The sequence below is a fragment of the Rhinolophus sinicus genome, linkage group LG02 (genome assembly GCF_036562045.2).
Source record: "Rhinolophus sinicus isolate RSC01 linkage group LG02, ASM3656204v1, whole genome shotgun sequence".
NCBI classification, from domain to species: domain Eukaryota; kingdom Metazoa; phylum Chordata; class Mammalia; order Chiroptera; family Rhinolophidae; genus Rhinolophus; species Rhinolophus sinicus.
In genome coordinates, this window is record NC_133752.1 from 109446755 (window position 1) to 109461819 (window position 15065).

At 45.4% G+C, this 15065-nt stretch overlaps 1 protein-coding gene across 1 annotated transcript in view; it reads left to right on the plus strand.

Annotated features, from left to right (window-relative positions):
* The first annotated feature begins 459 nt into the window (after nt 1–459).
* The window catches only part of MICAL3 (microtubule associated monooxygenase, calponin and LIM domain containing 3), a 225113-nt gene continuing 210507 nt past the window's right edge, over nt 460–15065 (plus strand). The window contains exon 1 of the mRNA XM_074325093.1: nt 460–831. The gene's annotated coding sequence lies outside the window, so the exon portion shown is untranslated. The remainder of the gene's footprint in view (nt 832–15065) is intronic.

Consider the following 15065-nt stretch of genomic DNA (forward strand, 5'->3'; position numbering starts at 1 on the left):
CAGGGGGTTTGTTTTGAAGTATGAGAGACCACTCAGAGAAGGGCAGTTCGAGCAAAGAGAGGAGAGGAGTATAACGTTCGGAACCCCTAAGACACAGACCTCTTGAAATTGCACCCTTCCTCCAGGCAGCGGTGCAGCAATTTCCATTTAGCAGGATTCCCTGAGGCAAGGAGCCTAGGGATAGTGATGGAATTTGCAACCCTTAAAATGCTACTCTGCGTATTGAGGTAGGGATTGGGGAGGGGAAGAAAGGGAAAGAGAGGCAGAGGAGGAGGGACGGTTTGGTTTTGGTTTTGGTTTGAGGCTGCAGAACAGACATTCTGGAGGGTACCATCCAGGAAAGCCACTTCCCTTAGATCTCTTGTGGCTCAACGGATACCCAGGAGAGAGTTGCGCACGTCATCACTTATCTGTTACCTTCTCTCCACTGCCTTTCCCAGCCACCACCGAGTCTCCCGCTCCTGGTTACCATGGCAACCGTGATGAGCCTGCAACCAGCTCTGCCGCACTGACTCCGGCAGCCCCGGCTGAGACTCAGCGGTGAGGACAGGCAGTGAGAAGCAGACACCCAGGATCTCCTTCCTTCCTCGCTGCCTCCACCTTGAACCTCCTGACCCTGACAGAGAATTGGAGGGAAGAGACTAGGGGTGAAAGGGGTGTACCTTGGAGCCTCCCGATGCTAACCTCCGGTGGGGTTCCAGTGGGGAGGTGGAGTGTGCAGCTCTTAAGATGCGCGCAGCCATAGCAGCAGCACCTGTACACTGAGGGAGCCTGACCCTGGAGAGCCAGCATTCATCACCTAGGAGGAGATGCCGTTTGAAGCCCTAATCGGTGAGTATCATCAAGTCTTCCTTTGGTGAACAAATCTCCTAAATGACAGGGTTATGTGCCTTGATTGATGCCTTTTTTAAAATCACATCTTCGAATTGCTTACGATTGGGAAGTATTTTTCTTTCTGATACCTTTGAATTTCTTGGAATTATTATTTCGTCTCCCTTTAAACGCACTGCTCCCACAACCAGTGGGAGTTAAATCCCAGTCTCCGTGCCTCCATTACCGCGCAACACCCGACGGATACCCTGTGCGGATGCGCTGTATCACAACATACACGCCCAACGCCTATTGGAGGAGCAGCAGGGCTCGGCGTCCCAGCCACGGCTATCCAATTTGCTTTATGTTCCTACCCGCAATCAAAGAAATAACGTCCCCAGGCAAACCAGTGGCATGCCAGATGGCAGAGGAATGCCAGAGGCCCTTGGCGAAGCCGCGTCCCTTTTGGTGAGCTCAAGGAAACGAGTCCCTGAGCTCAGGCAGAAGAAACAATTGTTTCACCAGGAGTGAATCTGCCTCGCTCCAGGAGAGGGCGCGAGCGCTTGCCCACACCGCCCGGAAAACAGCTCAAAACCCAGCACGCACACAAACAGCGCTTGTGCCAGGAGACTGCACTGCACGCAGCGCAGGTGCTTCTCATGGGGTCTTTAACAAAAGGAGGGTTACGTTCACTCCTTCCTTAAAGCAGAGGGAAGGGCCAAATGACTTCTAGAGGACTGCATCTTGTTTTAGAATATCAAATGCGTCTATGGCTGTGGGTACAGAGCCCCAAACAGCAGTTTCCAGGCTCTCGGCCTCACGTGTTGGGGGGGTACTAACTCGGGTAGTAGATGGCCATCAGCTGTGTCTAGTTGGCCATCAGCTGTAGCCAGTTAGCTAATTGGCCCCTGATATAGCTGCCGAAGCTGCGCTGGTTGGTGAGTCGAGAGTGAGTCAAGTGGAGTTGGCCGGTTGGCAGGCAGAAAAGCGGACAGCAGGTCGCACGTCGTGTGAATCCAGCCTCCAGTGAGACTATAGTGGTGTGACTCACCCACCTATGGCTCTGTCGGTGTTCCTTTTTGGGCTAGACACATCCTGCGTTCTTATGTGGGGAGCGGGAGCTGAGACCCTGCCTGACACCCCGCGTGACAATGGCAAAATACTTTCTGTGTCTAAAGTCAAACCCTCTGCCCCAGCCCCGACTCCGCCCCCCGCCGCAAAAAAAAGCTTTCTTATTGGTGTACTGTGATCAACTGTTTTGAGTTTTCATTTTTATAAAGATTCCTTTCAGAGGAGGGCCTACATCTGGTTAAAATGAAAGATGAATGGAAGCTGAACTGCTAAGGCCCCTGCAGTATTATTCATTGGTTCCCAACCCTGGCTGCCAGTTGGAACATCTGACGAGCTTTAAAAAATACTGATGTCTAGGTCCCATCCCCTGAGATTCTGACTTAATTGGTCTGGGATACAGACTAAATGCTGGGATTTTTTTAAAGCTCTCAGGTGGTTGTAATGATCTAAATTTGCAATCCACTGTTCTAATCAATCAGGATGACATTTTCCCCTGTGAACTTGGTAATAGTTTAGCCTCCCAAATAGGCAGCTGCCGTAGGGCAGGTGTGGGGACAGAGCCCCAGAGAGCAGTTTCCAGGCTCTCGGCCTCATGTGGAAAGGTGCTGGCTCGGGTAGTAGATGGCCGTCAGCAGTGGCTAGTTGGCCGTCAGCTGTAACCCTTGAGCCATTGGCCACTAATATAATTGTCGAGGCTATGCTAGCAGAAAATGGGGGCTAGCAAGAAGATGGTGGCTGAGCTAGCAAGAAGCAGATCGTGTGACTCCCTGCATGACAAATGGCACAGCGAGCAGGGTATGGTGCCGGCCAAAGCTCTCCGAAGTGCGGTGGAGCGGTTTGTGTGTATGAACACTCAGTCTCAGGAAGACCAGGAGGAGCAGCTGCTGGAGAGCTGAACCCCGTGGAGGGGTGGGAAGACGTGGACGGTTCCCCAACCAGCATAGGCCAGAGAAAGTGAAGGTCGTTGTGGCCCTGTGGGCTGGGAAGTGCTTGCTGAGGCAGCCCTGATGCAGGACTTGTAGTCCCAGGAGGGAACGCTTGCTGAGTCCTCCGTGGGAGACGAGGGTGAGGTCAAGGTCATCCCTCACCCCCAGGACAGCCCTGGCGAATGACTATGGACTATGGCGAATTGCCTTCCATCCCTAATTTAATGGACCGCTTGACTGTTTGTTTGGGAACTGTTGTTAGTGGAACTGGGGGATATTTGCTTTTGTGTCTTGACCGGCCACCATCGAGAATATGTAAGCACCTTGACTGAGTCGCTGTTGTTCCAGCACAGTTCCCTGAGAGGCACAGAGAAAGTGGCAGTGCCCTGAGAGCCCTGGCTGAGTCCAGGAAGTGTGGCTGTGCCCAGAGAGAGTGGCAGTGCCCTGAGAACCCTGGCTGTGTCCAGGAGGTCTGATTGTGCCCAGAGAGAGTGGCAGTGCCCTGCAAGCCCTGGCTGAGTCCAGGAAGTCTGGCTGTGCCCAGAGAGAGTGGCAGTGCCCTGAGAGCCCTGGCTGTGCCTGGAGAGATTGGTGGTATGCTAAGAAGCCCAGGAAGTCTGGCTGTGCCCAGAAGAATTCGTGGTGCCCTGTGAAACCCTGGCTGTGCCCAGAGAGCATGGCTGTTTCCAGGATATTGCATTCACCTCCAGGCTCCTCGCACAGGGCCCCTCGCGGAAGACACTTGTCGCAGAGATTGTGAGGCAAGACCCTGTAGGGGTGGAGTGTGGGGACAGAGCCTGTTATGTGGGAGACCCTGCTCGCTGCGCCATTTGTCGTGCAGGAGACCCTGCTCACTGCGCCATTTGTCGGGCGGGGCGGCCTGCGGGGTCTCTGCTCCTGCTCCCCACACAAGAACGCAGGATATGGTGAGGCCAAAAAGGGACACCCACGGAGCCATAGGTAGGGGAGTCATACCACTATGGTCTCACTGGAGGCTGGGTTCACTGGACATGCGACCTGCTGTCTGTTCTTCTGCCAACCAACCGATGATTCTCCTCCGCACTCCTCGGCTCTCCTCCGTAGCTGCAGCAGTTATATTAGTGGCCAATTGGCTAACTGGCCACAGCCGGCGGCCAACCAGCCCCAGCTGACGGCCATCCACTACCCGAGCCAGCACCTTTCCACATGAGGCCGAGAGCCTGTAAACTACTTTCTGGGGCTCTGTCCCCACAGAGCCCCAGAGAACAGTTTCCATGTTCTCGGCCTCATGTGGAAAGGTGCTGGCTCGGGTAGTGGATGGCCGTCAGCTGGGGCTGGTTGGCCGTCAGCTATAACCCTTGAGTCATTGGCTACTAATATAACTGCCGCAGCTACATTGGGGAGTCAAGTTGAGTCAAGTCGAGTCAAGGGGAGTCGAGGAGAGAGTCGGTCGGTTGGCAGAAAAGCAGACAGCAGGTCAGACATCATGTGAATCCAGCTGCCAGAGAGACCATAGTGATATGACTCCCCTACCTATGGCTCCGTGGGTGTTCCTTTTTGGCCTCTCCATATCCTGCGTTCTTGTGTGGGGAGCGGGAGCAGAGACCCCGCCTGACACCCTAGATGACAGCAGGTATACTACTGTCATGAACGCCTAGAAGCTGTAAGCGAAGAGAGCTGGCATGGATGGGGCTGCTCAGGGAGGCTCTGGATGAAGGTAATGTTTCAGATGAGGGAGAGAGCATCTCTCTCAGAATAGGTCCCCTAACTAAATGAAACGTTGATCTTTGTTCCAGGGCAAGGAGAAAGGAGGTGGACGCTTTTGGAAGTAGAGAGAAAGCCGTGGCCCCCTGTAGATTATGGACTTAATTTAATAAAGATTTTTAAAATTGCAAATGCATGATATCCTCTATTATGTTAGTTATAATAGAAATAGCTGAAATGTCCAACATTGGAGGAACATTTTAAAATTTTGTGGTTCATCAATACAGTGGAATATTTTACATTTATATCAAAAGTTTAAGTCCAGAGACATATAGAAGGAAACATGGGGAAAATTTATGATAAATGAACAATAGAATACAAAATAGCAAACACATCAAGTTTGTGACTTTAAGTAATCTGTGTGCATGTGGAAAACAAAATGCTCATATGCAAGTTGCTTGCTGTGCCAAACTGATGGATTATAGATTATTTTTAAGTTAAAAAATTTTTGCTGTTGTATATTACCTTTTCAATAACAAAGAACCCTCAAATAAAACCTTCAAGACTGGAAGAAATGAATGTGGGGAAGAAGAAAACAAATCCCGGAAATTATTATGTTACCTTGCAGACTATTGTTTTCTTGGCCCTAGAAACCAGAAAAGTCATGAGAGCCACAGTAACGTTGAATAACTTCAGGTATGCAAATTTTTGTTCCCTTTTAAGCTAATGTCAACTCTGGTAAATTTCTTGCTTGTGGCAGTTAGTTTGTGAATATCTGTTGACGGATTAAATATCTAGATCTTTTAGTTGTACTTTTCACAATCTCAATGGGAAAACCTGAATTTATCTCTGAAGGACCATCAGAAATCTTAGTACAAATAACAACTTCTCTTTAGCTATATGTTATAAGGGGGCCTTAATTTTTCCAGCATATGGAACATACTTTTGGGGATTTTTCCCCCCATTAAAAGAATTATAAGAACATTTTAAGCAGGTCACAGCTCTGAAGAGAAAGATAAAGTGTGTAATGGACAGAGCTCTGGGGAAACTTTCTTAGAAATTGGGCTAATGTGGATGTTTAAATGATGGAGCTGTTTTATGAAGTGGGAAAGACAGTAGAGAGAGGGGAAGAAGGTGGAAGAAGTAATGAAACCAGCAATTTGGAGGACCTGTTCTCTTTCTTCCAGATCAATTGGCCTAGTATATAATTCCTGGTTTGTCCTCGACCTCTAGTTTGCTATGTAACCTCGAGATAAACATTTAGTGTCTCTGTGCCTCGTTTCATCATCCTTGAGAGGAATGAGTACTCTTTCTCTCTTCCTACCTCAAAGGCGTGTTGGGTAGAAGATTTAGATTGCATGTATATTTATGAAGCCCTGGTCTCTTTTCCTACGGGTGTCTGCGTTTTCTGATAGGCCTTCCATAGACAGGACACCAGGACACAGGTGGTGGATAGAGATATGAGGGAAACCCTCATAAACAGAAATGTGTGCGTGTGTGTGTGTGTGTGTGTGTGTGAGAGAGAGAGACAGACACTCACACACAGATTGTACATTGTGTTTGGGTCAACTCAGAAGCACTAATCTTTAGACTAAAGAAAGCGTCAATTACTTTGTTGAATTTACTCTGCAGAGATAATTTCTATTTCTAGGGAAGGGATATTAATATGTGTTAAGCACATACTCCAGGCTAGGTGCCTTCATATGCATCACCTCCATCAACCCTCAACAACTGTATGAAATGAGCATTATTTTCCCCATATTTCTAATTTAAGGAGAGTTATGGGAATTCAGAGACATTAATGTGATCAGTGTTTTTATGCAGAAAGCGCGGAACTGGGGGGTTGAGCTCATTTTGTGCTCCTGACAAAAACGACACTCCTGTCCTGCCTCCATATCAGTTGATTTGGGTTCAAATTGTGACTGTGGCACTCCTTAGCTATGTGATCTGGGGCACGGTTTTTAACTTCTCTGAAGCTGAATTACCTTATATTAAAATAGGGATAATAATGACACAAAATGAGGTTATTCGGAGAGTTAAAACTTATACCTACTGGATTTTTTTTTGGCTACAAGTAATGAACCTAGACTCTTAGGGCTAACTGTGGGTGGAAGAACTTTCTTGGAATAATATGAATTAACTCATATAATGGAATGAAAAGTAAACAGCCAGATCTTGGGCAGGATGAGAAACAGGACAGCTAAGGGGATCTAGAGAGCAGAAATACAACTGGTTTCCTTCAGGGTGTTCATGACAGCATGAATCAGGTCCAGTGATTTTCAGTTCTTGTCTCTCTCTGCTTAACACTCAGCTTCCCAGAAAAGAAGCCCACCTGGCCTCAGCTGGGCAACGTGCTACCTATCCCTGGATGGAGCAGGACACCTGGTTGACCTGCCCACCAGGCCTGCATGCAGTGGGGGAAAGACAGTTCCCACAAAAGAAAAGACAGTTACCACAGGTGTTACCCAATGAGAGGACCTGGATGCTGGGCAGGCAAAAACCACAGATGTCTCCTGTGGAGCTAGTGCCCCAAGTGTCCCAGTCCTGGACCTGGTACAAAGGAGCAGCTCCATGAATGTTTGCTGTTTCTGGTGCTTTCACATCACCTCCTGCAAGACAGCAGTTCCAGACAGTAAATGATGGTGAAACAGTACATCGTGAAATCCTATCTCACAAGTAGATGAAATTCGAACAACACCCTGGGGTGCACTGACAAGGTGATCCTGTGGGAGGAGGCTAGCTGGGAATCTCTTGGCCACCCCTGGCCATACCTGTAGCCCTGAGAACTGAGGGCATCAACATGAGGAACCCACCAGTGACACACCAGTCTGGAAGCTTCAGCTTATAAGATGGAACTTCAGATGGCAGGCCATGGCCTAGTCCCTGCTGGGCATACAGCCCCCTCCCCTCCCCAAGTTTTTAATGAGGCTTCCCAGCTGGCAGGCAGGGAAATGGAGTCAGTAGTGGTGACAGTCAGCTATCTTCTGCCCATTCTCTCCTTAGGGCTTTCATTGTCAAGAATTGAAGATTTTCAGGAACTCAAAATAACTTCTCTTCTAGATAAGGTTAGGGACATCTGGCCCAGGGGGCCTAGACTATTTTAGAGGTTTTCTCTGCCCATGTGTTGTGAAAGCCCACGATTCTGCTGTGACATCTCTCTGGGCCACTCTGAGGCCAGTGCCACTCTCGGTGACATGTGTTGGCTGGTTTCCAAGCAGGAACAGGGCAAAACTCTGGCAACACTGAGGAGCTGTGAGCCTGGGGTGGCCAGAGCACCCCAAAGACCGTTAAACTGGACGAGATGGGGGTGCTCTTCTCATTCTCTTCTCTCTCTCTCTCTCTCTCTCTCTCTCTCTCTCTCTCTCGGCTCTCTCTCTCTCGCTCTCTTCTTTTGGGGCGATGGGGGACTGTTGTTTTAAAATTGTATTTATTTTTTCTCATTACAAAAGTATGTTCTACAGTCCATTCTTTCCCCAAATGAAAAAGCACAAATAAGCAAAAAGAAGATAATCTCAAACCCCCGCATCCCTCTCTTCACCTAGATGTTAACATGTTAATATTTATCCTTCCAAGTTCCCTTTCTTTCTGACCCTCCACTGACCACCCCGACCACCCCCTATGGCAGGAAAGTGCTCCTTAAAAGCTGGTAAAGGGCGCACCGCGCCGTGTGTGTGTGTGTGGGGGGGGGGGGGTTGGGACTCAGCTTATTTTCCCAATGTGGTAACTGGGATAAGGGAAAAAAGAGGCTCACTTCTTGGAATACCTTCTTTATCTCCCTCTTTTGAGGGACTACTCAAATAACCATTGTCCATGAAGCTTTCCTTGCTCTCTTAGATGGAAACCTTCCAGGTAGGTCTCACAAGATGGTACTTTCTGCCTGGCAAAGACGCGTTTCTATACATGTCACACTCTCCCTGTTCTATTGTCGGTCCTCGAGGTCAGACCCTATGTCTAATTGACCTTGGAATGCTCCCAGCATCCAGACAAGTACCTTGCCCTCATAGACACCCATGATGAATGAATGAGAAAGATTCAGAGGCTTAAATCAAACAGAAGTTCAATGATCTCAAATGCGAGCAGAGAGGATTTGGAATCCTGCATACGCACTTACGCCCTACGAGGCACCAGACAAGGGAAGATTTAACATCTTTTCCTTCCTTCCAAAAGGCTGATCCACTTGGATGCATTCTCTTCAATTTAAAAATGCCAATTTGTATGCCAGTGCTTTCAAGCTGTTACTTTCACTCTGAGGCTTTATCAGGGCATCATCTATCATTATCCCACTTCCTAAAGGTGCAGTATCATATGCGCTCTCTCCCTTGTCTCTTTCACAATTGAAAACAGCTGTGTAAAATAGGTCATTTTTTTTCAAATATAACCCAGTTGGGCTGAACTTGACCTTTGCCTCATGCAATACTGAAGTTGATGTTTTTATTTTTAGAGGAATGTGTGTGAGCAGCAGAGTGAGGTAGGATTGGAAAGACAGACAGCTTCTTTCCCTCCTCACTGCGAGAGGAACCAATCACAAGCATGATTTTCTTTCAGTTTCACAGAAGTGTAGCATTTAGTTCTGACAGTGGACATAGGAACCTAAGGCCTGTGTTCAAAGAAGCTAAGTCCTGCACAAAGAGAAATGTATGTATTTCTATATATGTTATACCTATATATGTGTACATATATTTATACATTTTGTTGTTTGGTAAATTTTCTTAGGTGTGGCTGCATATGAAGATATAAGTCCAGAAACACCCTGCTGGCAAAATTTGCTGTGTTCCCTGGAGTCTTTCAAAAACATGGTCTGAGTTGAATTAGGGAGGAGCCTTCTTGCAATTTCGTTAGGACTCTAGGGAAGCTCTAGTTTGATGATGATTACAATGTGATGATTCTAGATTTTATTTTGCAGTGACTTTGGTCACTGAGGTTTCTTCCACAGACTCCCATCTTAGTTTGGTTTGCTTGTACTTGAATAGAATTTCTGACTACTATAGAACGTACATACCAATGAGTTTGGGGAAACACCTCTCAATTCTTTTGCCGTTGTATTATAAAACTTGAGGCAGAAGTAGATTTACAATTTTGTCAAGTTGCATTTAAATTTCCTTGGTCCTGGCAGGGTAAAACTTGTCAATCAGGAATTAGTTAAAGAGATTTAATTAGTTAAAAGATTTCTGTGTATTTTGTTTTGTTTTTTACCTCACAAAGAGATGTTAGTCTAGGGATAAACCCTAGGACCTGGGATGTCTTCCAGCTCTGGGATATCCCAATCCATGAATCCCTTAGCTTTTCTCCAGGAGACTGGATTGCTCTCAAATCATCTTCACTGTAAGAACAAGGACATCAAGCTTTTCATATCTTCATGTCTTTAGCAGGTCCATATGACAATAGATGTAGCCCAGGAATCATATTTGTATGAAACCATCCTGTTCTTCCCTTTTGACTCTCTTATTCTATAGGTACATAGGACAGGCTCCTGAACCTGTCCGAGGCATCCTGTAGGCTATACATAGCTTGAGATTTCCCTGGAGGAACCTTAAAGCTGAACACCCCTGGGGGTCATGATGAACTGAACTAGTGGTAGTAATGGGTGTGATATTTGGAATTCTTGGAAGGGATGTACTGAGTTCCTATTAGACAACAGAACCCATCAATAGCCAGTGTTTCAGTCAGCATCTTTGCTTTGCTAGTGACAGAAAGATGACCAAAACTGGTTTAAGTTACAAAAAAAAGAGGGACTTTATTGTTTCATATAACTGGCTTCCCATGAGGCTTGATTCAGTGCTCACAGATGTGACTAGACCCAGCTTTCCCTCTCTCTCTTTCGCAACTTCACTCGTTCAGGTTGGCTTCTCTCTTAGGCAGGCTCTACCTCATGGCCCAATATGGCTGCCACCTGCATCCCACTTGCAGTCCAGAGAGGGGTTGTGATCGATCTTAATTAAGCCACACTGGGAATGGAGAAGGGGTAAATGCTTCGATGGGAAATTAGGCAGGCTACTGATGGCTGGAGAGGAGGAGGTGCCGTGGAAGCAACTACAAAGCAAGGATAAAGCCAAGGGACAAGGAAGCCAGGCAGGAGTTTGGAGTCATAAGAGTGGATAAGCCACTCAGTATGGAGGAGGCACTGCCAGCTTGGTCCATCTTAGACTTGTCTGCATCAGAGAATTGGGTATTGTTAAAGAAATGCAAACTGATTTTAATATTAGCCAATACTAAATATAACTCAGAAGACATATTCTTTTGTAGCTGAAAAACTTTCTAAATGTGGATTTGTTACCCATTTCAAAGTTATAATGTATAGCATATGTGTTGTTTCAGCCATTTGTTCCACTACCTTTTTTATTGGTTCGGGTGAAATGACACTGAATTTGTCTGGGCATTGATCATTTAAGCAGATTCTACTCTGATTTCTGTGTCTTTTTTTAGGGATTTTGGGGGAGAGTGGTTGAGTGGAGGAAAAGGGAAACACTCATTTTGTCATTTAATTCCAGGGAACTTAGAAGAAAAGATACATATTTATCACCTTGATAGGTAAAAATACACTATCATAATTTAAAAAACATGATGTTTTCCGTCTGTCAAATTGTCAAGGATTACAAAAGAAGAGAAATGCCCAGGATTGGTGAGGGTTCAGAGAGATAGCCCCATCATACATTGCTGGTGGGGATGTAACTGGTGTAAACTTCCTGAAAGACAATTTGGCAATATATATGAGACATTTAAAAATGTGCATGCCCAGGCCGGCTCGGTGGCTCAGGCAGTTAGAGCTCCATGCTCCTAACTCCGAAGCTGTTGGTTCGATTCCCACGTGGGCCAGTGGGCTCTCAACCACAAGGTTGCCAGTTCGATTCCTTGACTCCCCCAAGGGATGGTGGGCAGTGCCCCCTGCAACTAAGATTGAACACGGCACCTTGAACGGAGCTGCTGTTGAGCTCCCGGATGGCTCAGTTGGTTGGAGGGCATCCTCTCAACCACAAGGTTGCCAGTTAGACTCCCACGGGGGATGGTGGGCTGCACCCCCTGCAACTAGCAACACAACTGGACCTGGAGCTGAGCTGCGCCCTCCACAACTAAGACTGAAAGGACAACAACTTGACTTAGGGGAAAAAAAAAAAAAAGTCCTGGAAGTGCACACTGTTCCCCAATAAAGTCCTGTTCCCCTCCCCCAATAAAAAAAAAAATCTTTAAAAAAAAATGTGCATGCCCTTTGATCAAGCAAGTCTATTTCTAGAAATATTAGGAAATAATCATAAACATATACAGTATAAAGACTACATATATGGATAATATTTGAAGTTACATATAATAATGAAAAATTAGAAACAATCTTAATAACTAAAAATAGAATCTTGTTTAAATAACTTAAGGTATAGCCATATGATACAGTCATTTTAAATCATGATTTAGAATAATGTATATTGGCATGGGAAAATTCCTAGTCTATTGATAGTTAAAAAGTAGATTGCAAAGCAGTCTGATCAAATAGTGTTTAAAAGATAGATATGGAAAACAGATACAAACACAAAGAAAATACAGGAAACAATACATCAAAATAGTAACAGTGATATGCTGTTAAGGGTAATGAGTAATTTTTATTTTATTTTTTTATACTTTATTAAAAAATTTTTTAACAATGAACATGTGTTATTTTCAAAATCAGAATTTTTTTTCCTTAAAAATAAGACAGAACACACCACAATTCTTTAATGGCCAAATTATGGCTTGGCATTATTCTCCTTACTGTTTGGTACATGTCCAGTTATTTCTGGGTACCCTCCTTCTCCCCAACTCTGCCCTCCCCCTGAACTCAGCCCAGTGCTCTTTGTCCTACTCTAGAGATGGGGCATTCCAACCTGAGCTTGTATGTAACTGGGGATGGAATCCTGTCCCACACTTTCTGGGGGGGCTCAGGTGGATCCATTCCTCACCAATTGGTCTGATGTTTGCCACCCTTATCCACTCAGTAGGTACAGGCTGTCTGTGTGACCCATCAGGATAACCCCACACAACCTGACAGTTCTTTGCTCATAGTTTGAATAAATGAATGTTTGAATGCATACATAAAACACTCAAATAAGCAGAGACATTTTAGAGCTCTCTGGGGATAAGGAGACAGGAGAGCTATGAGAGTGAAAATTAACTGGATTGCCTAGGGCAGGGCCAGGCAAAGAGCAACGCAGAAGTATTGGCTTCAGAATTACTGTGTTCAGACTTCTTAATCAATATTAAAAGCTTACTGGCTCCCACACTATGTGTATTGCTAGTGTGTCCACCCCTGTGAAGTTTTCAGCAGTTTAAAAAGAATGAAATCATTAGCCCAGCTTATATTTCAGGATTGTGTTTACAACTGTCAGTAGAGCAGGATATTTTACTAAAAAGTAAGTTGGAAACTTACCCAAACTGGTGGGAAGCGTTGCTGTACACAGAAATCCCTTCCTCCTGGGCATGGGGCTGATTCCGTCGTTAGGCATTCTAGGCAGTGGGCACAGTGTTTGTTGCTCTTTGCTAATGAATTTGCCAGATGTATCAAAGAGCTCATCTCACTGATGGAATACAAACAACAAACCAGAAAAAAGAAATATTACCCAGTGCGTCTCCTACAGCAGCCTTCCTTGACTAGTGTTCCGCCCACTGTAAGCACTTGTACCACACTCCCTGGATCCCATGGTGTGGGTTTTGCTATTTAGTATTTGTTCCCTTGTTGCTATAATCATTCTCTACTCATTACATGGAAAAGGCTGTGTTCACTCAGGGAGCAGGGATTTCAGTGGGAAAAATGCAGAACTTGGAAAACCAGACTTCATTCTTTACCAGCCTTGCTACCATAGCCAAACTAGTCAGCCTTTCTGGGCTGTAGCTTTCTTCCTTGCCTATAAACAAACTGCTCCTAATTCTCCTCACATGATTATTTTGAGGCTGAAATGATATTATGCATATAGAAATCAATGTAAAACACAATATAAGTGTATGACATTATTTCTTTGTATGGAATGCAGTAGGTTCCTGAGAAATAGCAGAGTATTGCATTGCAGGGTTATGAAGGTAGGCACAGTCAGACCTTCAATGCATGCACCTGGGCAAACCAGCTTCTGTAGGCCTCATTTTCTCTCCGTAAACAGGAAGAATAATAGCACTTCACGGAGTTGATGTGAAGGTGAAATGTAATGAAATAATACATGCAATGCACTTCCAAACAGTATCTAGCACATACTAAACATTTAATAAATGTAAGTTGCAAGTGAATGAGAGAAGTAAATATGTCAATAAAAATTGTATATTGGGGCAGAAAATTAGGGCTATGGGGGCACAGAGCGGAAACGGGAGCTGTGTAAACTAGTAGCTTCTGTTAATCTGGGAAGGCTTCATGGAGGAACTTGACTTTCTAGAACCTCTTTGAATAATAGTTAGAAGATGAGTTGTCTATCTGGAGAGTAGAGCTATTAGAAATTGTATCCAAACACCTGATACAATTTGGAAGCAGGTTGAACTGGTGTAGGGTGACCAGATGATGGAAGGTTGAAAAGTTCTGAAAAAAGAAGCTTGGTACTCAAAATATAGGCCTGACTGCCTGTATAAAGCTCTAAAATAGAGCAGACTAGGCTGCCAAGGGATGTTTCCAAAGTCTTAAATTTGACCAGTAGTGTCACTGAAAGCATAACTGGCCATGCATAGTTAAGTGGCATTGGATAGATTTCAGATAGTGACAGCACTTTAGCAACTCTAATGAGGACTGACCAGCAAGATTTGTTGTGAAGGTGGGGATCTGGAGAGTTCAACAGGCCAATGAATATTAGTTGAAGCTTTGTCTTATTATTATGTGTTGGAATAGAGGAGGAAAAAGAGGTGACTCTTGGAAGATAGAAATTATGAGATATTCGGGGGTGGGGAGGGGTGGGGGAGGCTCTCCACATATAAGAAGAAGAAGAAGAATGCTCTTTGAAGAGAGGAGGGACCCAGTAAGAATATTTGTCTTTACAAAAGGTGCAGTTGATACTGTCCATGTAAGTGATTTGGTGTCGGAAAGTCTAACCACTTTCAACAAAGTTCTTTAGGATGGTGAAGTGTGCCCCAAATTGAAGAATATATGTAAATATTGCTAATCTCATGCAAAGGATCATGGGATCACAAAGTAAGAGAAGGACCATCCGAGATCAATTCTTGTCCGACATCCTTATTGTATTGGATGAGGAAACTGAGGCTGAGGGATGGAGTAACCCATCCAAACTCATACACATATACCTGTTTCGATTCTCTCCATATTTTCTTTTACCTCTCCAATCCAAAAATTTGAGGATCCCCTAACCTCTGTTTCCTGTCTGGATAGGATCAGGAAGAAAATTCCAGTTTTGTTGTGTTGCGGCTACTGAGAGCAACAAATGAGTCCTCTTTAAGCGCATCTTCTCTCCCCCCTTCGGGCCGGCCGTGATATACCCATCGTGTTTTCCCATTGGCCATTTTGTGCGGCTCCTCGTCCCCTTCCAAGATTCCCAACCAATCAATTCCTCCCTCTCCCACCCCGTTGGGCTGTGAGGAATGTACCATGTGGATCATGCGGGTAGGTAGATAGGAGGAAGGGAG